Source organism: Hipposideros armiger, unplaced genomic scaffold (genome assembly GCF_001890085.2).
Source record: "Hipposideros armiger isolate ML-2016 unplaced genomic scaffold, ASM189008v1 scaffold_707, whole genome shotgun sequence".
Taxonomy (NCBI): Eukaryota; Metazoa; Chordata; class Mammalia; order Chiroptera; family Hipposideridae; genus Hipposideros; species Hipposideros armiger.
In genome coordinates, this window is record NW_017732057.1 from 361,690 (window position 1) to 389,534 (window position 27,845).

General features: G+C 38.9%; 1 long non-coding RNA gene across 2 annotated transcripts in view; it reads left to right on the forward strand.

Annotated features, from left to right (window-relative positions):
- The window catches only part of LOC109373327 (uncharacterized), a 436,631-nt gene that overhangs the window by 272,050 nt on the left and 136,736 nt on the right, over positions 1-27,845 (forward strand). For both annotated transcript variants that reach the window (XR_002122201.1, XR_002122200.1), the window contains exons 4-5: positions 3,266-3,390; positions 4,487-4,527. This is a non-coding gene — a long non-coding RNA (uncharacterized LOC109373327). The remainder of the gene's footprint in view (positions 1-3,265; positions 3,391-4,486; positions 4,528-27,845) is intronic.

Genomic DNA, 27,845 nt, shown 5'->3' on the forward strand with positions numbered 1-27,845 from the left:
CACTGAGTAGTCTAGTTAGCACACCCTAGGTGCAGGAGGATTTAGCTATAAATATTTTGAATATTTGACTTTACCAGGCTAAATTAAACTGAGGTATCCATCTCCACTTAGGGAGTTACCTGTTGCAAAATGACTGGAGAAGCCACACCCGTGATCTTGACAGAGTCTTTGTTGAATTATCCTTGGCTGGCACTGTTAAGAACTGCCACTCTGATTCTTCTTTTTTCCCTGTTCTTTGTGGACCAACCTTTCATCCTCTGCCTCTTTTCTGACTAACACATTTGGGTTGAGACCATGAGTAATTTCCTTTCATATTTAACTTCTAGGTGAACCAATCCTTGTAGATTTCAATCTCTACTCTCCTATTGTGTCTTTATTTTGAAATTAGACTCTCAGAGGCCAATCTATTTACTCCAATTTCTCCATATATTACAACATTTTCTCCCAGATCTTGTCTACACTACACTAAAGCCAGGGGATGGAAGGATAAATCAATCTTGCCCTCCAGGACTGATGTCCTAGTACAAATACATCAATTATATGACATAGGCTGTGTCACAGCCATGGCAGATATCACAATATGCCCTCTGCCTTAGGTTTCTGTCTTCCTCAACAGGGTTCCAGGCAATTGCTGCCAGTAAATCCATTCACTTGTCTGTGTGTTTATGCCTTGGCAAGTATTTATTAAAAATCTGTTATGTGCCAGACACTGTTTTAGGCATTGAATATAAATTAGAAACTATAATAAGGTGAAATTGAGTTTCAAAAATAAAATAAGACAATACATATAAATAACCTTTGTGACCTCTAAAGCTCTATTTAAAGAGAGATAAAAATCAGAAAGGAGTTTCCATATCCTTTAATTTCAAATGTGTTCTTTTAGTTACATTATTTTTGTAAAATATGGTGTCTAATTTCTCATTGATACTTTACTTTTCACTAAACCAGAGGCAGTAAGTTAAACAGGCTCAGAAATCTAGCAGGTTTGTTTTAAAAACCTGACTCTGATGTTTACATGACTGTGGCCAAGTTATTTAACTTATTTGGATCTCTGGTTCCTTATTGTGGAGAAACTAATACAAGAGTAGGTATATAAGGATTCTTGAGAGGATGAAATAAGAAAATATTTTGCATATTGCATTACAAAGCATTTTGCATACAATTTAGCACATGATAAGCTCTCAATAATATTGGCTATTACTATTACCCTAAATTCTAATAACAAACATTTTCTTTATGAAATTCAATAAAGCTACTAGAATTTTGAAAAAAAAAAGTAGCTCTTAACCATTTTTATTTTCCTTAAATTTTCTCTTGTGCAAAAAATGCTGCCCACCAATGACTAAGCATTGGCATCACCTGGGCATTGTTGTAAATACAGAATTTCAGAACCCTTCCTAGACTCACTGAATCAAGGTCTCCAGGTAATTGGGATGAACATTAGCTTTGGAGAACCTTCACCTGCGTGGAGGAGTGAATGGTAGGTGCTCCTGACCTATCAGATTCATTTTCATTCCAATTCATGCTTCAGAATTTGGCATATTATGGAATTTGCTATGCCATTCACTTTTCAGTTTTCCATAATTAATGTCTCGAAAAACAAAACAAAACAAAAGAACAAAAACAAGGAAGCATATCAGAGTCTAGAATGGGCTTTAAGTTGTATCCATTTCATTCAGTATCAAGTTCCAACCATGTATTAATACAAGACACATGTGTGCTTTATCGTAGTAAGTCTATTGAGTCCACATAACAATTATTTAAGGTAGGCATTATTGGATTCATATTACAAGAAATGAAACTGAGTCTCAGGGAGATTACAAATGCTTTAAAAGGACCCAGAGCCAATAGGGGAAAAAGGTGAATTTGAACCCAGGTTTGTTTCTCTCCGAATTATGTTTTTTCCTCAATACACTACTGTGTCATGACCTCAGTAGCATTACATGTCTTCTCTGGAACTGATTAGTCAAAGGGGTGGCTCTTTACCTCCATTCCAACAGATTGGAAACAAAAGTGTCTCCATCTGCCCAACAGTGTTTAATCCTGCTACGTTAGTGCCCCCCCCACTCCTATTTTTTATTGGGTCTTAAAATGGTACACATTTTGCAATTGAGAATTATTGAGCCAACATATGGTTTCAATTGAACAATTCTAATAAATCATTGTGAAAAAAGGAAGGAAAAAAACACAATCTAACCTTTGTGCTTTTGGTAAGAAGTAAAAATGTGTTTTAATAAAAATCTATGAAGTGAAAGGTCTAGAGTTAAGTAGAGAGAGACACATTTATATTTGTTTATTTTTACCTTCACTGTTGATCATGCCTCACAGCCAGGGAGCTTTAGACACAGCTTTCATTCAGCTGCTTTTATGACGTCCTTGAAGTTTGAGGCACTATTTATTACCAGAATTACAGACTATAGCTTACTGTGGCTACCTATGGCCGTGTGGTGCCTCGGTAACTGTCAGCTTGACTTAGATCTTTGTTCCAGAAAGATCGCAAGGATTAAATGCACCAGTCCCATTTTACTGAAAGAGAGATTCATATCCCTGGGTAGGCCTTGCCTCTAAAATGCTTCCGTTTGAGAATCACTGAGTTTCAATTAGACTGTGGTTACCCACACCCAAACCAGTCTGGTAAAACCAGATGCGGTACATTGGAGGCAATGGTTGAGGTTGGTTATGGGAAACTTGTAACTCTTGAAGCAGGTTTGGCAAAGAAGGGCATCTGCCTGTGACTACAATGATAATTAATGTCCTAATTTGTGTAGGGATCAGAGTACTTTCATTTACACTATGGCATTTTATCTTCATAATGGATCTTTTGAGGTAGGTATTATCAATATATTAATATACAAGTGTGGGAAATTCGGTTCAGGGAAGTTGCAACTTGCCTTAGTAACAGTTGGTAACTCATGCTACAGACCATACATAGCACTCTCTCTTTTCATTTTGAGGCTTTGCTTGGCTTTTGTGAAAACCAAGGCTCCTGGTTGTGTTCTTCTAGCTCCCTCTCTCAGTGGTTTTCTCATATTCATTTTCTTCTTGTTGACTGGGCCTCTGTACATTGAGGTGCCTTGGGGCATGCTTCTTGAGTGACTTTTCTCTTCTTACTGTATTTTCTTCATAGGTGATCTCATTCATTCTCATGTTTTTAAATATCCATATTCTGATGACTCTCAAATTTGAACAGAAGGATTTGTCACCTCCATTCCTTGGTGTATAAAATACCTGTGGATTTCCCATATTCTCTCTCTTTCATACACAGGTTTGAAAATAAAGAATTCCCAAATGACAGTATTGTAAGATGTAAGATGTCTGGATTCCTGAGTCACTGCTGGAGGAGAGCACAAAAAAGAACTGCAAGACCCACCTGTGACTGAGCCATGAAAAGTAAATAAACCCCTCTTGCATTAAGTCCTTGAAATTTCAGGGTTCATTGTTGCTACAGTTTAGTTTATCTTGGCTAGGGATTAGCAAACTTCTTTCTGTAAAGGGTCAAATACTTTAGACTTTGCAGGTCAAGAGGCAAAACTGAAGCTCTTAAGGATACTTATAACAATAGAGCAGATGAATTTCCCTAAATTTTTATTGATGAAGTTAAAAATGTAATTATATGTTAATATGACATAATTAATATAATGTATATCAATATCAATAATACAATTGATACATTAAGAAGAATAATATTGCATGTTATGTATAATAATGTAATACTTTTTTGGTAATACAGATCCACTAATGATAAAAATGGAATTCTATTTGGTGGGTGGGGGGTAATATTTTACCTAATTGAAGTTCAAAGGTAGTCTTCCCTATTAACCAAATTAATTTGCAAATTGTCTTGTTAATGTTGATCTGTAATATGATATATAAAATACATTTCATCTTTGGTTATATATTTTCACCAAGATAGATTATCAGTGTATGTGTGCATGACTTTAGTTGAGCACATTCATTGCTTGGATGGAATTTATAGAATTTCATAAAATTATTATTATTTTTTTTTTAGCTGAGCTATCCTGCCACCTGTTGGCAGGTCAGCTCAGGCTGGGACTCAAACCGCTGTTGCTCAGAGCTCGCACTCTTGAGTGAGCTCTTAACCAACTGAGCCACTCGGCTGACCCTAAGATTCTTTTTGTGATAGTTACTTTTTAGCATGTCATTACATTGCTGATTAATCACTTTAAATTGAAGATTTGGTGGACTTTCTTTGATAGCACAGTTAAATGGATTTTGAAACTTGAACAGGTCTTTTGCACTTACATTGAAGTCTGATAAATGCTGCTAAAACTCTACTTTGAACTCAGAAAAAATATCTATCACAAATTTGTGTGGGAATGCAGAGCTCAATTTTTGCTTCAACTTTTGACAGAACAGGAAGCTATAAAGCAGGTTGATATTATTATGATTCAAACATTAATTTTCATTGAAATAACTACTGTAAGATAAGTATCTCAAATAGTGTTCTCTTGCCTTATAATTTCAGGTTGAATTAATGAATGAACATTACCAACTCTACAGCAAAAGGTAATTTTCAAAGCTGTGTTTGGAAATAATGATTGGGGATGGTTCATTCTTGTTCAAAAAAATTCCAGTCTTGGCCATGAGCTCCGAAAAATAGGAACAAAATTTTACCAGTGCTAAATTATTGAACTGCTGTGTGATAGGGCAAGTCAGGGCATTTAGCTGCAATTCAGTTTCAACTCTAAAATTTATAAAACTGACAATGATTAAGTCCATGGGAGCAAGTGAAACTCACCAGTGACTCTACTGGTATAATATTACAGGATAACTAAACATTTTCTGCAATGTTTCTGCTGATGAATAATACAATGAATAACTATAGGCTATAAAAACTACTTACGAGCTTTGTAAATTTGTTCAACTGTGTCTTTTTCTGCTCCATTTATATTTTTACCATTATTAGTTGTAATACATCTTAGCAGATTCCACTTCATGTTATATTGAATTATGTTTTCTCAATTTTTTAACTATTTCTGCCTATAGTTATTCCACATAGATCACTCAGGCTAATTCTTCAGTTATTTCAAACTCAGAATCAACTCTGAATAAACAACTGAGCAGTATTGGTAACATCTGTTGACTCATAAAGAGCCATGAAAACCACTTAAAATCATTTGTTTTGTTTTTAATTGACTATTGATGTTGCGCCCGATGTCCTCAACTCTCTTAGGAATGTTTTTTTGCTAAATGGCTAATAGTCTTAAGTAAGTTTTCTTTGGACACATTTCTTTGGCTGCTGTGATCAAACATGATTTAATTAATTCACCACCAGTGACTTTCTTGTTTGACTGGCTAACAAATGAGCCACTTGGAATTTTTTCTTGGTTGTAGCCTTACTTTTATTTGTGTGAAGAAATTCTGCTGTGATGAAATATTCAGTTTTAAACTTTCTAATTTTTTGGACTGTTGCTTTCCTGTGAATTGGGAATATGTGATAAATTCTTAATCTGGTAATGTCATCATATATTGTATTCTATAGCTGTAGTGTCACAGCATAAAGAACACAGTGCCTTGCTCTATCCTATTTGATAACAAAATAATCCATACTCCACTGTGCCTTAGAGGCATGACATCCGTAGTCCACTTTTCTTTTATCTTTTATGAAATAATGGGTTTGCACTTGTAATAAAAAGTACATAAAATATCACTTCATGACAATATGTATGACACTTGAAATGCTGCCAAGTAGTAACTATGCTGCTGTGATTTATGGCACACCAAGGAGCAGTATAAAGAGATTAGTGCCACGTATGGTTTCTGTCACAAATGCTCAAGTTCGTTACTTTAGTGCAAAAGCAACCACAGACAATGTGTAAATGAACATGTGCAGCTGTGTTCCAATAAGCTTTATTATTAACAGTGAAATTTCAGTTATACGTAATTTTCACCTGTCACAAAATTCTCCCTTTTTATGATTTTCAGCCATTTATAAATGTAAAAACCATTCTTAGCTCAGAGGCTGTGCAAAAGCAGGAGGCCAACTGGCCAAAGTCCATAGTTTAATAACTTCTGATCTTGATGAATACAGTGTCCATAACTGAATTATTGTTTGTCCTTACCAAACTGTTATTCTCCTACCCTCTCCTCCTCTATGAGTAGCCAACCTGTTTTGTGTGTCATTAATTTTAATTAACTGTTGGACATCATGTGTAGGAAAACAGTACAGCCTGAGATAAATATCATTTATACCTGAATGTGGACATAACTCTTCTCTGTCAGGCTGATAATCTGGGGGATTGAGTCAATTTGGTTAGATGTTGAGCTCAGTTTGGATTTTACTGTTTTTGGAGTCACCTTCAATGCACAAGGTACTTCAGTTTGCTCCGGAAGTGGGCTCTTGTTATTTTGTATCTTGGAGGGCTAAAGGGTTTTTCTGAATTCACGGCTTCACTTTTGGCTTTCAGCCATCCTGTGTTACAGAGGGAATCTCTTGCCAAGCTCCCATCCCCCAGTGGTAGACTTCTGTTCCATTTTATTTGGTTTTATGGACTTGTTTTGGTGGGAGGGAATTTTCTCAGGTCTATTAGTCCATCCACAGTCTTAAACAGGAATTTGGGGCCTGGGTCTCAGGAGTGCGGCTTTCTCAGAATTTTTGCCCCTCTCCTCATGGAATCCCAAATCTGCATTGTTTCTATAAGGATTTAAGGGGGAAGAAATTTTCCTGTCTTTCAGTGGTAGCTGATCTCTACTTTATATCCCTCCAAGAAAAGAATATTGGTGCTTTCATTTGAAGCAACAGATCTTTGCCTGGGCTCTGGGGCAGAAGGGCTTCCTGCCCTCTTCCATGTGATCATGCTTTTATGACTCCCTTAGAAGTAGTGAGTTTTGCCTGGGCTCTGAGGTCAGAAGGATTTTCAGCTTAAAGTATTTGCTTCACATGAGAAAATGCTGCCTGCACCCCAGCATCAGCCTATCACTATCTGTACACCTGTGACACTAAAAGGGGTTCTCTTTAATTTTCTGCCTACTCCAATATTTCTCATGACTTACAGGGTCCATGGAAAAGAGCTTTTGGATGAGTGTGTACACCCTAGAGTCTGGGACTCCCAGTTATTCTAAATTGTCATGTTAACCCTCACTTGAGTTTGTTAAAATTTGAGCTTTCTTTTTTCTCCACACTTGTGGCTATCTCTTGCTGCTACGTCCTATCAACTGAATCTCTTCTTAGGGGGGCTTGCCACTCTTCGCAATGTAGTTCACATGGTTGCCTTGCAACTCCAGCTCTCATGTCCTAAGAACAATTTAGAACTTTTAAGATCATCTAGCTTTTTTCCTCATTGTTAGCACAGGGGCAACATTCCCTTGAAATGTCTATACTCTAAGTAGAGATGGAACCAAAATGTATTTTACTGAAAAGTCATATTTGCAATACAAATTTAATGTAAAGAAAAACAACGGAATGATGAACACAGGATTCAGGGTGATGATGATCTTGTTTGGGGGAGGCAAGTGATGGCTCAAAACAGAAATAAGTGGTTATAGGTTATATATCAGTTGTAGTTTTTGGATTGTAGGTTATTTAAAACACCAAACTAACCACATAAACAAACAAATATTGGCTGCACCTGGACTAATGAGAGGGTATTATCAACTAAGGATATATTTAATCCAATCCAGTGTACCCTAGTTTCAAAAAAATTGTGTAAAGGATAGATAGCTATGGAAACACCTAAATGTCCATTGATGGATAAAAGGATAAAGTGTGAAAAAAATATATATATAAAATTCAGCCTTAAAAAAGAAGGAAATTCTGCCATTTGAGACAACATGGATCATGGATGAAACTGGAGGACATTATGCTAAGTAAAATAAGCCAGACACAGGAAGATAAATACTATATGATCTCGCTTGAATGTGGAATCTAAAATAATCAGACTCAGAAGCAGACAGTAGGCTGGCGGTTACTATGGGTTGAAGAGAGAAGGGGAATGGAGAATTGTTAATCAAAGGGTACAAAGTTTCATTCATGCAAGATGAATGAGTTGTGGAGATCTAATGTACAATATGGTGACTATAGTGAACAATACTGTATTGTAAACATAAAATTTTCTAAGAGAGTAGATCTTGTGCTCTGACTACAAAAAAGAAAAGAAAAAGAAAAAGGTAAACTATGTGTGGTGATAGATATGTTAACCAGCTTGAATGTGGTGATCATTTCACAATGCATATGTATATCAAGACATCAAGTTGTATACCTAAATATACAGAGGGTGCCAAAAAAATGTATACACATTTTAGGAAAGGAAAAAAAACATATTAAAATTATAATACTCAATATATACTGACAATGAAAGATGAATACAAGTTACATTTGACTTCTGCAATTACAAGAGGTGCTCAAAACGGTTAACATCAGTGTCTAGACACTCCTGATTACGGCGAACACTGTTTGGTAGACTTCTGTGGTGAGCGTGTAAACTGTTCCAACACCATAACAGAAGCAGGACTTGTTGCTGTGTGAGGCCTCCCGGATGTTCCCTTGTGCACATCACACATGGTACCATGTGTCTCAGACTTATCACCAATGCATGCAATTGTTAGGCGTGTTGGAGGTTCTGCTGCATACTCATGCCTTTATTGTCGTTGTACTTCTACAATGTTCTCGAATTTCAAATACCACTTCAATATGGTCTTGTGCTCCCTGAGCAACAACCATGCTTTGGCCATTTTCTTTGTCCTGACTATTGCATGGTGATGCTAGCATTCATTTGATTAATATCTTCTTTGAGCGAACGTCATACTACACATTGCTACTGTAATTTAATTCAACTTTGAAAAGTAATACATAGATAACATCTTTTAAAATGTGTATACATTTTTTTGGCATTTTGGTGTATACATTTTATTTGTCAATTATACCTCAGTAAAGCTGAAAAAAAGGTAGATATCTATTGTAGAGGTTATTTTCCTTTATATCATAAAAGAGGACAAGCACTGATATCATTGTAGTGATAATGAAATGATTGTTCTTTGCTGAAAATATTACTCAAAATCTTTTGCTCTCTTGCTTTGGAATGGCTGTTAGGTGAAGGTATGTGTTTGGCAAAGTTTATTTCTGGCCCTTTTCCATGCACTCATGGTCCATATGCTCTCCACATCTGCCGCCTCTCACCCACTATAGTATGTACAATATATTACTTCTCAATTTATCAAGAGCCTTTTGGAGTCATGTGCTAACAATCCAAAGGCATGATTAAATGCCAGAACCTGGAGGTCATTTTCAATTACTCCCTCTTCTGCTTCACTCATATTCAATTTTGTTTTGTCAAATCTACCTGCTTAATAGTTCTTAAATTAACCATCTCTTTCCCATCCCTCATGTTACTGCCCTTATTCAGCAACTTGTCATTTTTCTCAAAATTATTGGTGTAAGTGCTTTCTAATTGCTGTCTACTTTACCACATTTGCTCTCTGTTGTCCACTCATCAATCACTTCAATTTTGTCAGTGTCTTCTCATCATTTGTAGGAGAAAGCCTAATATTAATAGAACAACTCTTAATAGAACAACATGGCATGCTTGAGCGGCTACAGTAGGCTGTTAGTTCTGGAGTACCTGTGCATCTGAGGGAGTAAGGCAAGTAGACTTAAATTATTTCTATTTACATTCAAGTCTAATATTAAAATACAATTATTATACCAGGGGACAGTTATTATATACTAGGCTGTCTTTGACCTGCCAATCTCTATCATAACCATAACCCGTAAAGTCTGGAGGTAATACCCTAAGATGGAAACCATCTGGCTGTATCTTAGAAACTATTACTGATCTACAGCCTATACCATCAAAATAAAAAAATAAATAAAAAAGTGCTCTGGTTTCGTTTCAAGAGATGCTTTCACAAGCTGGCTTTTATAATGATTTTCCAAGTTCCTTGCCATCAACTCTGCCCCTTGTTTGACACGATACTCTAACTACACACATTCAAACTGTCAGAAAATGGAACTTGTTGCTTAACTTTTCCCATTTGTTTTAGTTTCTTTTGCCCTTTAGTATTAGAGGTTCTCTAAATGGATATCATGGCAAACTGTAATAGCTGACATTCTAGAATTTTATATACTAAGATGGTAAAAACAAAACAACAAAACAAAACAGACATTTCATAACTTTGTCACCTACATTTTCATTTCAAAGAGCTGCAACCTGGATCAAGGTCTAAAGAATTAAAAGAACAGAGTAAAGTCAATATATAGCCAAATGGTCATTCAAAGCATTCTTGCCTTGAAAGACTTTTTAGCATTAAATGAAGGAGAGAGCAAAGTTCAGAAGCTTTTTTACCCCCAAAACTGTTCCCTGATAGTTGTGTTTCAATATCGGACTTGAATGTAAACAGTAATAATACAAGAGTAAGTCTATTTTTACTACTTCCTCAGATGCACAGGCACTCCATAACAGACTATTGTAGACGCTCAAGCTCGTCACATCATTCTATTAAGAATTGGTATAGACTCACGTTTAAGAACATATGTTCTGGAATTAGCAAACCTGATCCTAAATGTTTACTTTGTCCTTTGTAAGTGTGAGACCTTTGGCTTCCTTTGTAAAATGCTGATGAGAATTTCGAATTCAAGGATTATTTGAGATGTCTTGAGATGATGTGTATATGTTCTTCAGTATGGTACTTAGTACAATCACTTAATTGCACATTATTATCATTGTGATTACTCTTCTCTGCCTTTGTCAATTGCTGTTCCTTTTCACCTGACAGTTTCTCTTCATCCCACCCTTTTTAAAAACCTGCCTCACATCTAGGTGACACAGCTATAGCTTCGATGCTTTTATTTACAATGAGAATACAATTTTAGGTTATCAAAATATGCCAAAGAGTTTCACACATTCTTTATTTCCCTATTAAGCATTGTTAGATACGGCCCTTATTGCTTTTAGCTTTTTGAAGGTGGTAGACTGTACTCTCTCCAAGTGCCCTTGGCCCCAGAGTGAGTATAGTATGTACATGGGCTGAATGAGCACAGAGGGATTTCTGGACTTTATACCAGAGATTCTGCAGACATCTGGCCTCTCCAGCACCTGTCTGTCTCTTCATAACCCTTTGGAGCAGGTGGGGTTTGTGGCTTCTCAAGGCTAGCTCACAACGGACATTTTATAGGCTATTGTGTTAGACCTTAGTGAAGTCACAAGCCTCTTCCTAAATGCATTTCATAGGGTGTGAAGGCAAGGCCGGCAAACATTTATGCACTTCGTAAATGCTAGGTATTTTTTTTCTCCGTGCAAATATGCAGAATCCTTCATGAAAATGTGTAGCTCATTTTGGCACAACATGCTTAACAATAATGGTCAATGATAGTAGTATTTTATATATCACAAAAAGGAAAAATCATACCCATGTTTTGTACCAGAAGAATTTCATATGGTTATTTTTTGCTATGGCTCCAATACACCTACAGTTTTCTACTATTTATCTGCACAGCCAGAATGTCACAATTCATTCTGACCGCTATTATTACGTAATGTTAATCTATTTTGGAAGATTGAATCACACTTATATTTGTTTTTTAAATGTACCATATATATGTGTGTGCACATACACATATATTCCATCTCTGTGATTCTATTGGGTTGTCGGAAAAGTCATGGTACATTTTTGCAACGAAAAACAGAAAAAAATATGTCATGACTTTTCTGACAGCCCAATAGTACACAACACAGACACTGGCACATAGTGGGTAAATCCCTGTCAGTCCAGAGAGTAAATCAGTGCTGGAGTCTGAGGTGTGTGAGCAGTTCAATTCCAAAGCTTTCCTGTCCCCTCTGTGCAAAGCTGATTGTACATGTCAGGCCCCTGGACCTGGTGGTGTTCTAGCTGCATAGACTTGAGCCAAATCCCCAGGGTGACTTCCTACATGTCTTCTCGCTAGCCATTGAATCCTTCCCAGGGAGAACAGGAAGTCTGGCACTGATTTTGATGACACATCAATGATGTGATGTCTGGTTTCTATTAAAAATAAAAAAGCAGAAGATCTGATGCCAGAAACAAAAGCATAGACAATGTTATATATGAACATAAGGATATTGCTTCATATACTAAGTAACCAGCCTTGAGGACTGCCCGTGGGTCCCACACCAAAGTAGACAATGGTATAAGAGGCCCAGGCAAGGATGGCCTATACCAAACACCATAGACAAATATCAGAAGCAAGCACAGGCTTTTTCCATTATCGTCTTCTTGGATTTTCTGCTAAATAGTCCCAGTTAATTTAGCTACAAATGTGTAAACTACCCGGTTAGGGACAAAGAAGTTTTCCAACAGGGTGTCATGCATCTCTTGAGTTCAGAGTTTTAAAGTAAAGTAGGTCCTATTGCATAAATTTTGCACACATATATGATGCCTCCAAATTTGCTACATGGAAGGGGTGTGGCTTTGCTCTCCTATAGACTCAGGAGTTAGCTATGCTTCTAGTATGATTTGAACTAGGTCCTAAGGGCACTTGAATCTGAAAATGTAAATAAGTATATTATTTAACAAACAACTGAATACCTGCTCTATGCCAGGCTGTGCATGAGGTTCTGGAAAGAAAAAGATAAATAAGTTTAGTGTTTTGTTCTCAAGGAGCACACGATATAGTGGGAGAGACAGACATGTAACTTGTAGAAGCAATTCAGTGTAAGAAGAGCTATGATGAGGGATGTACAAAGACAGGACATCTAACAAACTTGGAAAATGGTCACAAGTACCTTTAGGAGGGGATGATGGTGGTCAGGTCCCAGATGCTCACCATCAGTTATTCATTCTTTATTCTTTCATGGCCCGTGAATTGGAGGTATTTCACATGAAATATTCTGTGTGGACAGGTGTTATGGACTGAATGTTTGTGTTCCCCTCAAATTCATATGTGGAAACCCTAACCATTCCCCCCACCCCCAACACACACACACACACACACACACACACACAATGTGATGGTGTTAGGAGGTGGGGCCTTTGGGAGGTGACTAAATCATGAAGGTGGAGTCCTCATAACCTCATAAGTGTGATTAGTGCCCTTAGAAAAGGGACCTCAGAGGGCTCCCTTGCCTGTTTCACTATGTGAGGACACAGTGAAAAGATGGTACTCTATGAGCCAGGAAGTGGGGCTCTCACCAGACACCAAATCTTCCGGCACTTTGACCTTAGACTTCGCAGCCTCCTGAACTGGGAGAGATAAATGTTTGTAGTCTGTGGTATTCTTTTATAGCAGCCGGAACTGACTAAGACAGAGGGTAACCTCCTGATATCACAACAGAGCAGAAATGTCATGAAGGTTCACAGCTAGGAGAATTTTTTTTTGGTCAGGTGGAAGGGAGGAATGCTAATATTTAAACATCACTATCTAACAGTCTTACTATATGCTAGGAAGTATTCCAAGAACTTTACAGGTATCATCTCATTTAATCCTCTAACAGTCGTATAGACTAACTATTATCTTGAGAACGAGAATCCTCTGGAGAAAGAGAAAAAACAAGTAGTAGACCAAAAAAGAGTGCTCCATCATGGAAGATAGCACAAGGGGTAAACACTGAGTGAATTCTGGAGAAAGCCCCTGAGGGAGTGTCCACCCAGAGGATGTATTTCTTGGACTGGAATCTGAGGCAGCACAGGGATGTCTAGGATGTTAACAGGACTAGTTGGAAAGGATGGTGGGCACAGGAGGGCCAGGAAAGAAAGTAACTTTTTCTGAAAGTTTATTTCAAAATTTGGCCCTCAGCAGTTTTAAGTGGTCTATTCTCAGATTTTACTTCCTTAGGAAAATAGCCTTCTCTTTCTTTCACATGGATGGGAATGGATAAAAAATAATAATAATAACAATTGTGACATTGTTTAGAGGGTTAACTATGTGCTGGGAACTATTTCAAGCACTTAGCATACATTATTTCATTTAACTCAAGTAAAAAACCAGCTAGAATCACTTTCATTTTATAGATTTGAAAAAACCCCTGCGATTTAGAGAGGTTAAATCACTCATCCAGGGTTCACATCTCTTAGTAGGTGACTGAGCCAACATGAAAAAATTCCACCTGTCTGATTCCAGGGCTTACACTTTTAATCCCAAACCAAGGAGAGTGTTAGACTATAACTCAAGAGAAAACATTTCAGCTGTGGTGGAAAAATTAGGAAGTAAATTGTAGCAAGTAAATTGTAGCAAGATGTGTCCTTTCAAAATTAAAATACGGTTTAAGTGTTTAAAGATTTTATTTTTTGCTGTGAGCCATCACTGACCCCTGATAAATCTGCACTGTCTTCGGAGGAGATTGGAAGCAATGCCTTGGTAGCTTTTAGCCATCACCCTGTGGTTTCTGCAGCTGTGATTTTCCACAGTTGAAGTTTCGGGCGGTCTTGTCACTCGCTTCTTGGTGCCAGAGCCTTCAGACTGTAGAAGTTCCTCTCCATCTTTATTTCCCGCAGGCTGGCCTATCCCTGTATCACTGAAACTTATTACCACTCCCTGTTCTTTGTTGTGCTAAGATCTTTCTCCGGAGTACTGTTTTTCCTTATTTCAATAGCCTCATTTTTCTCCAAAGTTATTTTCACCCTGAGGGAGGGGGGACTGGGGAGAGAAAGGGTCTGTCTTTTTGATGATTTTGTTGATTTTTCATCGGAAGAAACCTGCAAAAATGCTTTTCAAAACATTTTAAATGGCAGCACACAGACTGGGAGGTGTTTACATGCAATGGAAAAAGAAAGGATTCATAAGGAAAGGATTTTCAGGGAATTTGCCCAGTAAAAATGTTCAAGCTGTTGAAAACGCAGCTTTGTCTGTCAAAGTGGCCTTTGCGGTATCTTTACACATGGCTCTCTTTCTGAAGAGCTCCGGCCCCGAGGTTTGGGGCTTACAGCAGGAGGCAAAGGCAGAGGAACGGAGGAAGCAGAGAGAAGCAAGCTGGGACCTGGGCTTAAGCATCCAGCCGCCCATGGCCGATCTCGACCAGCTGGGGGACCTGGGGCAAGTTTCTGTGCTTTACCTCTGCCAGTCTCAGTTTTTGCGTCTGTAAATTGGGGATAATGATAATAATGATCTCACAGTTGCTGTGAAGATTGATACATATTAAGCTCTTTGCAAAGTGCTTGGTACATAATTAAGAGCTGAATACCATTAGACACTATTATGAATTTATTATTATGTTGTAAGTGTCTTTTCTTCTCACGCATAGACATTAAAATGACAACAGTGAAAATATGTATGTGTTGGTATTGACTCTTTCTTCATGAAAAGGAATCCTAGAAGACTTCATCCTTCATCCAATCCCTCCCTCGTTCTACCAGAACCGAGGACCCTGCCTCTTTCTCCCAGAGGCAACTGCGATGTGTTCATTACTGTGAGTAACGAACACCTCACTCTTTTGCATAGCAGCTCGCTGCATTGTTGGAAAACTAGCTCAGACGTCTAGAAAGTCCCTGTTCTAAGTACTGCCACCTGGAATAGGTCTAGTCTCTTTCCCATGTGACAGGTCCCCAATGTGAAGACACCTGTGGCAAGTTACTTAACTGCTTTGGGTCTCAGTTTACTCATATGTAAAATGGAGATTATTATTTCGCCCTCATGGGGTTTTCGTGAGGATTAAAAACATTTATGTTTGAAAAGGGCTAAGCAGATAGTAGGTGTTCAGTTAGCTGTAGTGTGCCAAATCCAGTTTAAGTGCCTCCACAGATTCCATGAGTTTCTGGTCTGTCACTAATGACTTTTGAGGTGCCTGTCATCAACTGCTTGGCCACAAAGGGGGAGGTTTTGATCTTCATTGAGATACATGGCTGCCTTCTATGGTGGGGGCCTTATCTTCTGGGTACTCTCTCACTAGACCAGCCAGGCCCACTGTGAGGACTTTTCTTGGTCCCTTGCGTTATTGGAAATCATGCCCTGTCAGTGCCTTTGTCACCGCTTCCCTCTGCTCTGGGGCTTCCCTGTTCCCCTAGGGCTCAGCAGACTTTGAGACTCCCTTGGTGCCCATTTGCATGCTTTGGTCTACTCGGCCAGGCCAGCGCGGCTGCTGGGTACAGGCTGCAGGTGAGTCTCGCAGCCAATAACAGGTTGGGCCCTTGTGCCATGGCTTGCGCAGTAGATGCCCCTACTTCCATCTTGGGTTCTGGCTTGTCCAAGTCAGGATGGACAACCCTGAGATGTGGTGAAGTCAATGTCCCAGGGGGTACACTTTGACTAACAGGAGCTAGGAGCTGATCTCCCTTTTCACTTCTTGACAGCTCGAGAGAGCAGAGGTTTCAGGTGGCCCCCTGAAAATGCCTGTGAGACTGAGCACTCAGCAGTACTTGTTATAGACATGCTATTAAGACTGATCCCCTTCCTTGCCCACCTCACACCTCTTTTTCTTTCTTTTCTTTTCATTTTTCCATGTCACTTTTTCTTTGACTCCCATTTTCTGGGATTGTGACCCCAATACTTTTTTGGGAGTTAGCACCAACTTTTGTCCCAGTCTCTGGGTTCTTGGAAACCCTGGCAACAATAGATAGCATTATTATTATAACTGCTACCCCTCTTCTTGTTCAGGTTTATCTTGATTATCAGCTGATTATCAGCTCTCCAGTCTCCTACTCACAAAAGGAAGCTTATTTCTCTGCTTTACGAGTCAATGCCTTTGGCTCCAATTTTCCTCTCTGTTATTGTCCCTGCCAGAGAATTCTTCCCTCAATTCTCATTCTCTGCTTTCAAACCTCATGTGATGATTGATCTAAGATAATATGTTAACAGTGTAAGTGGCTCCATATGTCACCAATTGGAGGTAGTATGTTGAAATTTTCAAAGGGGTTTCCAAGAAAGAGAGCCTTAGCTGGAAACCACCAGTTGACAAGCTTTCCCTATAAAGGGCCAGAGGGTCAGTATTTTAAGCTTTGCCAGCCATGGCCACATAATAATCTCTATTGCAGCTATTCAACTCCTGTAGGTATAATGACAAAGAAGCCATAGCAAATATATAAATGAATGCACATGGCTGCATTTCAATAAAACTTTATTTACAGAAACAGGTTTGGGGTCAGATCTAGTCCGTGGGCTATAGTTGCAGACCCTTGTTCTAAATGATGGAATTACAAGAAAACAAGTAAAGCAGGACTTCCGGGAAAGAGGCTAGTCAGCGTCTCTCAATTTCAGTTTCTTTATCTCCAATTCACTTTAACTCAGCAAACACATTTTGAGAGAAGGAAAGAAAACAAACACTTATGGAATGCCTCCAATGAGCGAGAGTCTAGGCTAGGGATTTCCATATGAAATAACATTTATTGTTCTTATACAGGATTTCATAGATGGATCCCCACAATCCACTAGTGCTTCCCAATATGCAAAGGCTCAAAGCCAGGAGGAAGTGTTCAAACCACCTATTGTAACCAGGACACTTGCCGCATTCACAGGGAGAGAGTTTCCAAGTCCTTGTTGCTGTGGAGAGATAAGTTCAAACTCTAAGAGGTCAGCGGTGCTCTTAACATTGCCTTTGTGCTGTTTTCATATAAATATTTTTACTGGGACATCTTTTGGCAATGAAGGCTCGCTCTCAGGACTGTGGAGAGAAGGGAAGCTTTGCTCACCACATGCCAATGGCATGCACTTGAGTCAACTTAGGGTCAGTGTGATTTGATATCATGTCCCTTTTCAATTTTGTCTTGATGCTTTCCCACTGACTCAGTGTCTACCCTTTATCCTTACTTCAAATAAGAAACAGCTGGGATAAAGTGAGGTCCATGTCCAAATTCCCCACCCCTTTCTCTGGCCAAGAAAGCAGCAACCATTTCTGAAACACTAATCCTATTACAGATGTTTTACTAATTGCTAAACAGCTCAATTTGGCAGCTTGTTGATGGAGTAGCTAAATCAGATTCACACATTTAAACATGTCTGCCACTCACCTAGGGAAGTTGTGTTTAAAGGGCTGTTACATAATTTGGTTGGAGTAGCTCTGAGAGGTTGCCTCTTTACCAAGGTAGATGGGTTTCTTTATGAAAATTCAAACAATAACCCCTCAGTCTTTTTACAGGGAGTGTGGTTGGCTCATCTCTGTCCATCCTGCTCTGCAATGCTTAATATATAATGTATTCATGACAGTTGGAGGAGCAATGGATACATTCAAAACTATATGTTGCACAATTTCCTTTGTTAAGGTTTAATTTGTCCACAAAACGTTTCTTTCTTTGTTCTAAAGAGTAAACTGAAACAGTATTCGGTCATAAAATCTTGTGATAGTAAAAATACCTTACATATATAAAGAGCTTTGATTTTTTTTCAGGCACTTTCTTATACATAATCTTAGTTCATTTTTACTACCCAATAGGGTAAGCAAAATACATTATTTTTGCTTCTTGAAATTTCCTCTTCCACAGCCCCTATATCCAATATAAACCCAAGCCATTGACTCTACCTCTGCAATGGTTCCCCAGTCAGTTTCTTATGCTGTCCTCAGTGTTACCAGCTTAACCCGGACTGTCATTTTTCTCTCATATAGACTCTTGGAATTATATTCTAGCTGGTCTCCTAAACTTCTAATTCTCCTCTTTACAATATTGTCATGACCTATCCAAACCATGGATTAATCTTGCCACTCCCCTTCTTCTGATATGCTGATAACTCCCCGCTGCCTACTAGGGAAAGTTTAAACCTGTTGGTATGGTGCTTAAGACCCTTGCTTGGGTCCTTGCCCACCTCTGCTTCATTTCCAAACAGCTTGCTGTTGCTAAAACATCTCATGTTCCTTCATATCTCTGTGCATTTTGCCATGTAGTCCTGTTTATCCAGAATACCCTAGTCTAGTATGTATTTTTGCAAAAGTCCTATTCATATTTTAAGATTCACCAAAACACTCACCTGGTCTGTGAATGCAGCTGTGACTCAGAAGGAGTCAAGGGCCTCTTCATGTAGCACTTTAGAGAAACCTATTCTGGAACTTATCAAACTGTAAGGAAATTGTTTGCATGACCAGTTCCTCCACTAGGCCGATGGCTTATCTTTATACCACCCCTGACTGTAGCCTAATACCTGTCTTAGAGCAGTTACCCAACAAATGCTTATTTCATAAATGTATTTTACAAATGAAGGAAAAAAACTGTGAGAGAATAGCAGGGAACGGAGCTTTGGAGACATGTTCCAATCCCTGCCGCTAACTCATTTTAACCTCTTGGAACCTCAGTTTTCTCATCTATAAAATGAGGGTGCTTGATTGGACTTATCTGTATAATATCTTCCAGTGTTAAGGATTTAATACTGTAAGAAATTCTGATGGGTTTTCTCATTTTCTTAGTTAACAAAGTCAAAGCCAAATTCAACATTTCCTGGCTTGGAATCTAGGTACATTTAATCTGCTTAATTGTTTCAAAGCAAAGGTTGAAATGAAATAGGAAGTTATAGCAAGCAAAAAGGAATTCTTGATCCCAGTGTTGGTAATATGTTGCACCAGCTGTGTGACCTTGGATGAGTCTTTGTCTCTCTGGTCCCCGGTTTTCCATTAGCATAATGAGGCCATTGGCCCAGATTGCAAATACGTGACAGTCCTTATACTGCTTATTACCACAATGCTCAAAGCAGACATTACCGATCCATTTCCGAACTCATTCTCACTGAACCTGTATGCGGGACTAGAATTCATTTCAAAACAATCTACAAGAAGCCATTTCTATTCTATTGGAGTCTTTCAAATGCCAAGAATGTACATGAGACTAAAAACAAAGAAAACCTTTCACTGTTCTTGGCACTAGATGTTTCCTCAAGTCCCTCTAAATTCTTATTGTCTAATAGGTCTGTAGTGGGCTTTCGGTGTGTTTGGACTTAGGTTTCTAACCTCTAAGGGCTACATGAAGAGGAGGCCACGTCCAGGCCCCTAGAATGGGTGGGCTTTTTCATGATGAACCCATGCATCAGCACCATCCAGCAGGCTTTGATTTCATGGCAGGCCTGATGCCACTGACATGGTCCCATAAGCCAACAAGGGTATCCACATTGAAAGCACTGAGGAGAGTGAAAATCAGTCATAACTGGGGACAGGTGCAATTGCACTATTCTCCTGTATCTTTTGTCTTCTCGGTGGACCATGGCAAAGGAAGTGGTAACTGGTTTTGTCATCCTCATCTGCTTTCCAGAAGGCCTGTTTAGCAAAGAATTTGATCACTTGAAGAATCCTTGATGCTTTTGGAAAGTAGATCACATCAGAACCTACTCTGAGTTCTAATTAAATTAATTTCTTTTTTTGTTTGTTTCTGGCACATAATACCAGTGTAAAAATAAATATTTGTGGAATGAATGAATTCATAGGCTTTTATCTAGGCAGCCATGCAACTGTCAAGTGCCATGTTCTCTCAAGAATAATCAACTACTCACTGTCACATATATAATATCTGTCTTCTGTGAGCTGCCCTAGCTCCCCTGACTTTGGAAAGAGCTGCCTGTGGGGTGTAATTTGATGCATTTGAATACATGCACCTCAGGTGTCTCCACCTAGCCTCTCCGCCCCTCAGAAGGGGAGCACCTTATTTCTCTTTGTATCTATTACAAGACCATGGCATGGTTAGCATTCATAACTACTTAGCAGTAAATTATTATCCAGGGGCATGGTAAGATAGCCTCTAGAATGAGAGTACCAAGGCAAGAGAGAGGAGTTTGTTATGGTATGTAGGCTTAAGCTGTGCAAGCAGAATTATCATCTCAACAATGCCGGGTGAGGCAGTCCCCTGGATTGGTGAGATAACATGCTACATTTATTTCTACCATGACCATCCTCAGAAACAGGGGTGACCTGGATGGAGCACATTCAGGAAAGAGGGCCAAGGCTGGTGATGGACCCGGAAACATGTTATGCAGGTTGGCTCAGTGCTCTGGAGGCCTTTACTTAGGGAAGAAAGGGATCAGAGCTGGCATGAGAGCTGTTTAAAAATAATTGGAGGGCTGCCATATAGCAGTGGGATTAAGGATTCTGCATCTTCATGGGGCAGAACTGAGTGGAGTAGGCAGGAAATGTAGCCAGTGTGGGGATGGGACCCCTCCTCTATATGCTCCACAGAATAGCGCACACCTGCCTCTTAGGGATCCGTGCCTAAAATCACAAAATCCCCCAACTACAGTATGGTTACTAGGTTCAAGGATGTATAGTTATTGCACAGGACTCAATATTCTTCTTTGAACAGAGATAAAAGATTACATATTGCTGCACGGGAGCATATATTTGGTGTCTACTCCTCTGCTTGGAAACCTTGGGCCAGAAAATGAATCTGAAAGAGATTGCCTGTCATGTAGCAAATGAGCCTAAATAATTATATATAATCTAAATTTTAGGACTTGAGGCCTCAAACCCCACACATCCATGCTACCACCCTGTGAAGCCTCTGAAATATCTTAGAAACTAGAGAATCAAATATATTCAAAGTTTGAAAACTATTTGAATGATTTCTATCATCATCACTTATTTCTAAGAGGCAGTGGTCACTAGAGGTCATGGAAAGAGCCAGAACCTCCGTGATTTGCCAGCAAACATAAGACTGATCTTGTTACAATCTCCTATTGGGAAGCAGATTTCAGCGGAATAAAAGGGATGTCTTTCTAGAAGATGGAGTTGCCTGAAGACAAAATGTGCTGCATTGGTACATGGCCTTCTTTCCAGAGCACTTTAAGCATAGACTAAAGAAACAGTTTTCTGACACAATACAGAAAGCAGAATACTTAAGCACACGGACTTTCCCAGTTATTCTACTGATGCCACTCAATCCCTTTCTAAGCCCCAAACACAGCCATAGGGACACCAGAGCACAGACACTTGCCGTGTTCCACCTTTGTTCTCCTCCACATTTCTTAAACCATTTCTTGTACCTGCTCCCTTCTGACTTCTCTCTGTCCATCAGTGGATTTTGCTGTTTATGCTCCTAAAGCCATCCCTTTTTTGCTCCTAAGACTTGATTTTTTCTTTTTGTCCTGTGACTCTGACCATCACCTTAGCTTCTCTTTAACCCAGGTAGGCTGCCTCTGAGCACCTAGGACAAGCACAGCCCTTGGTTCCCTTGGCCTGGGATGCTTCTATCCTGAGACCTCTTTCCCCTGGTTCCACTCTGCAGGCCACCTCTAACTCTCATGAACAGATATAGCAGCAGCCTAGAAAGTCTCCCAGTCTTTTATCGCATAGAGTCAACTGGTTCCCCAGGGTGTGGAGACACGCACCTATGCAGGAAGGAGGTGCCCTCTCCTTTTACCCAACCACTTGGAAGGCTGAGTTTCTCCAGCTGGTTCCACTTCTATAGTTTCTAAGTAGAGAACAGCACTTTTGCAAAAAAAGCAATAAAACTGGGTGTGTGTCTCTTCCTCCAACATCTGTGTTTACCTCACTGAAGCATGCTTTGTACCGCATAGCCTAATTAAAACACTTTTACACACACTAATATTTTGGATTTAATATCTTCTCAAGGATAAAGCAAAACTGAGCAATAAAGGAAAATGAGCTGTGTCCGCAAAAAGGACCAGAGCTGTTTTTGCAACATTTCTATTTAGGCTCAATTGTTGGTAAAACAATGTATTACATTTTCTTCACTAACTTGCCTTACAGGCCCATGCTAATGACATTGAATAATGACTGTCTGGATATAATTAAAGAAACAAAAACTTTTTCCATCTGCCCACTTCAGATGACATCCCTGATTTCGCATGCATACTTTACCCTCAGAAAGATGGTCTTAGATGTGTCAGTGCAATTAGCAGAGATGTTCCAGCTCAGAAATGCTTTTGAAGATATTTCATCATAATTAAATATAAGTTGGCAGATCATTTTAAAAATATATATTTCTTTGGAGAGTACCCAGAACAACCACAAACAAATTATATGGAACCTGGAGCATGACAGTGAAGCTAAAATATAAATATGGAAGCAAAGAATGGTTGCCACCAACGAGGCCAAAGCGTGTGTTTCTGTGCATTCACCTCAGCCAGACCTTTGAATAGAAGACAATGACCAGATCAAACAACTCTCTGGTTTCTTTTATTCAAATGACATTGGTTAGATCAGTGGTTCTTATCATTTTGGGGGTCACAGACTTCTTTAAGAATTTGATGAAAGCTTTAGATATCCCCCCTCAGAAAAAGACTCATTCTCACATGAGCAATTTTCATAACATACGGATCAAACGAGAGCCTCAGGCAAGGAGGTTAGGGGGTTAGGAACGCAATGTAAATGTGAAGTCTAATTTAAAGCTCAGAACTCAACTAGCTCAATTTTTCATATGAATTCCCATTTCTTTCCAGAGTTTCAGACCCTTATTTTAACAACTTGTTGAATGCCTCCCACTGAATATCCATTCATATGTCTCATCAGTCGTTCAAATTCAATCTCTCTGAAATTTAACATCTAAGCTTAAAAGCTGGGTCATTTTGATTTTTTTCTTCTGCATTCCTCCCAGTAGCCAGTCAACACGTTCATCCATTTCCAACCACTCCTCATGCCGGGACCTCTTTTATCTGCTTTCCTCTTGCTGCTCCCTCTGCTACGCAGGTCCTTGTGACCTCTAATGTGGTTTGACAGTAAATTTCTAACTGGTCTTCTTGTCCTCATCAACAAACAAATGTGAACCTTTGGCTCAAAAGCACTTAAGTTTCTTCATATCTCACAGATTACATCCAAACTTCTGCTTTCCTGATTAAAATGTTTCCCTTCATCTGGTGACTTCATGTCTACTTGCATAAAACTTACTATTTTTAAACAATCTCTTGACACCTCCAACTGCTTTTCTCTCTGTCCTCCCTTCTGGAAAAGACATCTTTCCCCTCTGAGCTTCCATATCACTATATCTACATGTCTTTTCAAGCCTGACAAACAATACATATGGATTGGTTGAGGTATAATTTATATACCATAAAATTCACCCATTTTAAATGTGCAAGTCAATGATATTCAGTCAATTGGACAGAGTTGTGCAACCATTCCCACAATCCAGTTCTGTATTTATTTTAACTCAGTAATATCTACAGTGCCAGGCACTATGATCAACACATTACTTTTATAATTATAACCATTCTGAAAGTAGTAATCATTTCTAGTTTATAAATGAAGAAGTTAAGGCTTAGGAATGTTAAGTAATTGTCTGAAGTCACATAGCCATTAGGAGGTTACACTGGAATTCAGGTCTGCCTGACTACAAAAGCCATATTTTTAGGCAATATGAAATAATGCTTGTCAAACAAGAAAAAAAACAATCCTACGTTAAGACTGCAATCTACTAAATAAAAAGTGGATTAGTTTTATCCATGATTATATCTAAATGCCTACTACACATAGAAGCAGGCAGTAAACATATGCTAAGTGACTTCATGAATATACCTGGGGTGCCAAAAATTGTGTACAAGTGGACACGTTTGCTCAAGCAGTAGTTCGCCGTAATCGGAAGTGTCTGGATGTTGATGGGAACCACTTTGAGCACCTCTTGTAATTTCAGAAGTCAAACATGGCTTGTATTCATCTTTTGTTATCCATATATATTGAGTATTATTTTAATTTTTTTTTTCCTTTCTTAAAATATGTGTACACTTTTTGGCACCCTCTGTATACCTATGTTGCATGATATTTTTAAATTATTCTACTGTTAGTTTTGCTCCAATGATAGGCCATTGATTGTCTTGGGTGTTGGTATAATTTGCATAATGATGACGGTGTGGTATGGAGGGTCCTGTTTGCTAATCCTGTTGCCACATGGCGGGTGTGGGGTGGGCGGTGAATAGAGTCACTAGTTTATGCCATCCTTGAGCTAAATAATCCCCCAGGGTTTTAGTTTTCTAATCTATAGCACAGAATAGCAATAACCTGTGTACTCACCTTGATGAGTGATTATAGTGAGAAAAATGTGAGAATCAAGGCAGGAAAAATAAGGGAAGCAGGAAGGAGGAAACGGAAGGGAAACTTAGTAGTTCCGTCTAGGAGCATGCGCTCAACCTGTGTCCCTCTTGCTCATGCCGCCATGGCATATCCATCATTTTCCTCCTTGCAAAGAGTAAAGAATATATAATCTGTCTTAATTTTCCTCTGATTGTCCTGAACTTCTAAGATTTTCTAGTTAATATGGGTCTAGTATAATCAGCATCAAATTAGACATTGCCTGTGGCCGACTTTAACTTCATTTTACAAACAATTAAACCTTACCAAATATGATGGGAGGAAGTAAGGGAAGAAGTAAACAAAGAAAAGAAAATAAACTAAGGGAAGAGCTTGATGACAGGATAGGAAAAAAGAAAGGAAGGGTTGAGATGAGAAAAGTAATTGAAGAAGAAAGGGAAAGAAAATAAAGGGACTAGAAGAAAGCAGAGAGAGAAAGGAGAGAGAAGAGAGAAGGAAATAAAAAAAGACTGGAACAAAAGGAGTGTAGAAAAGAAAAGAGAGAAACTACATTTAAGCTATGTCAGCCGGACCTGTGCATGTTGAAGCAGTGCTATCTGGATCCATGGTTTTAACCTCAAGCCTTGGAATACAGCTTGGATTGGAAACAGCCTCCATCCTGACATTTCTCCAAATGTTTTCCTGCCGAAATGACTGCCTAATGCATGGGATCCTTCTGTGTCCCAGGCCATGTTTGAAAGCAAACCTGGAAAGCCTTGGTTTTCATTTCCTTAAGGAGCAAAGGGTTCTTGCCTTACGTTAGCTAGACACAGAAAGGCTCAATTCACAAATGCACGCTTGCCAAGAGAGCAGAATGTGAGTTTTGCTTTGCTGCAGGAGGGCCGGCTTGCTCATGTCTTTCCTGGTTCTGGTCCAGTGTGATCTCATGTATTATGACATGGATTCTATTTCACTCCAGCAAAAGTGGTCCTCATTAAGTAAACTCTAAAAGGCTCGGCAAGGCAGAAAGATGGCTTGCGCCTGACCTGAGCACTCAGAAAAGGGAAAGGGTGCTAACTTTCCATAGAAATTTTCAAGTCCAAGTCTCAGGATAATTCATGAATCATGCAAACTTCTTGAATCCTCTTTGCAAATGGGCTATATATATTCTGTTTATCTTGGAAAATTAACAAAGCCATTTCTCCCCAACTGCTATGTTGTTCAAGACAATCATTTGCTATCTGTTTAATATTGAGGCAAAGTAATAAAGTACATCTATAGTTCATAGTGTTGGTGTTGGTGTATAGTTGTGGTGTTGGTATTTCTACCATATTTTTCACCAGTGGTGTAGAGACACTGATTGGGTCATTCATATTTGTCAGAGCTTAATTGTTTGCTACAATTTTTTTTTATTAAAAAGAGATTATGGGATTATATGAGCAGAAACACTGCTGGTTTGAACTGAAGGGGATGGAGGCAGGATGAAATGAAAGAAGGCTATTGGACTTCATAGATTCTATAGGGTGGAATAATAGAGCTATTTAGAGGCAAACGAATGTCATTCTTAAAGAACAAGGAAGAATGACTCTAAAGTTGATTCAAAGATAATCAGGGCTGCCTCTACTTGGTTTCAAAGGGTGGGACCACCACCTTGGTTTTAACAGGCTAGATGGCCTCTGCCCAAATCCTTGGAGGCAGGACCCCTACCAGGCAGAGCCCTGGGAATAGGGCTACTTCCCCAATGTGGAAGGAAGGTGAGACCATTGCTTTAGAGGATCCAGAAGGTAAAGCATTAAACCAAAGAGGATTATTTTTGAGCCTTAAAATCTAATAGAATTTGCCTTGGTAGTATTTAGATTTCCCTGGGACCCATCACTCCTTCCTTCTTTCTTTTTCTCCCTTTTAAAATGGAAATACATATTCTATGCCTTTCCCACCTTTGTATTTTAAAAGCTCATAACTTGTTGGGATTCACAGATTCTTAGATGGAGAGGAATTTTGTGTCAGGTGAATTATATCCCAAGTTTCACCCATGTTTAATTTATATGGCATTTAAATGAGACTTTAGACTTTAGAGCTCATGTTGGAATTGGTTAAGAGTTTGGGGACTGTTGGAATGAAATAAATGTATTCTGCATGGGAGAAGGAGATGGAATTGGGGAAGCCAGGGGTAGAACGTTATGGAATGTATATTTGCGTCCCCCCCAATTCATATGTTGAGACTCTAAACCCCAGTGTATTGTATTTGGAAATGGGGCTTCTAAGGAAGCAATTAGGTTAAATGAGGTCATAAGGGTGGGGCCCTGATTTGATAGGATTAGTGTCCTTTTAAGAAGAGACACCAAGAAGCTTGTGTTCTCTCTCTCTCTCTCTCTCTCTCTCTCTCTCTCTCTCTCCCTTTTCTTTAACACAGGCACTGAGGAAAGGTGATGTGAGAACACAGTAAGGTGATGGCTTCCTACAAGCCAAGAGAAGAGGCCTCAGAATGAAACCTACCTTGCTGGCACCTTGACCTCGAACTTCCCAGACTTCAGAACTGTGTGAAATAAATTTCTGTTAAGTCACCCAATCTATGGTATTTTCTTACGGCAACCTGAGCAGACTAACACAAAATTCTCTACTTTTTGCAAGGAAAAAGTGGGACGCATATGCAGTCAAGACATGACCAAAAAAAAAAAAAGGAAGTTGACTATGATCCTTTAATAGTAGCTGGTGATTTCCCCTTAATTCTGTATGTGTGTGTGTGTGTGTGTGTGTGTGTGTGTGTGTGTGTGTGTGCATGCGCATGTGTAGAAATCTTTATATTTATATATTTTTAAATTATTTTATTTTTCAATTACAGTTGACATTCAATATTATGTTAGTTTTAGGTGTACAGCATAGTGGTTAGACTTTTATGAGTACATAATTTACAAAGTGATCCCCCGAATTAGTCTAGTACCCATCTGGCATTACACATATTTATAGTTATTACAATATTATTGACTATATTGCATATGCTGTACTTTATATCCCCATGACTATTTTGCCAATTGTACTTCCTTATCCCTTCACCTT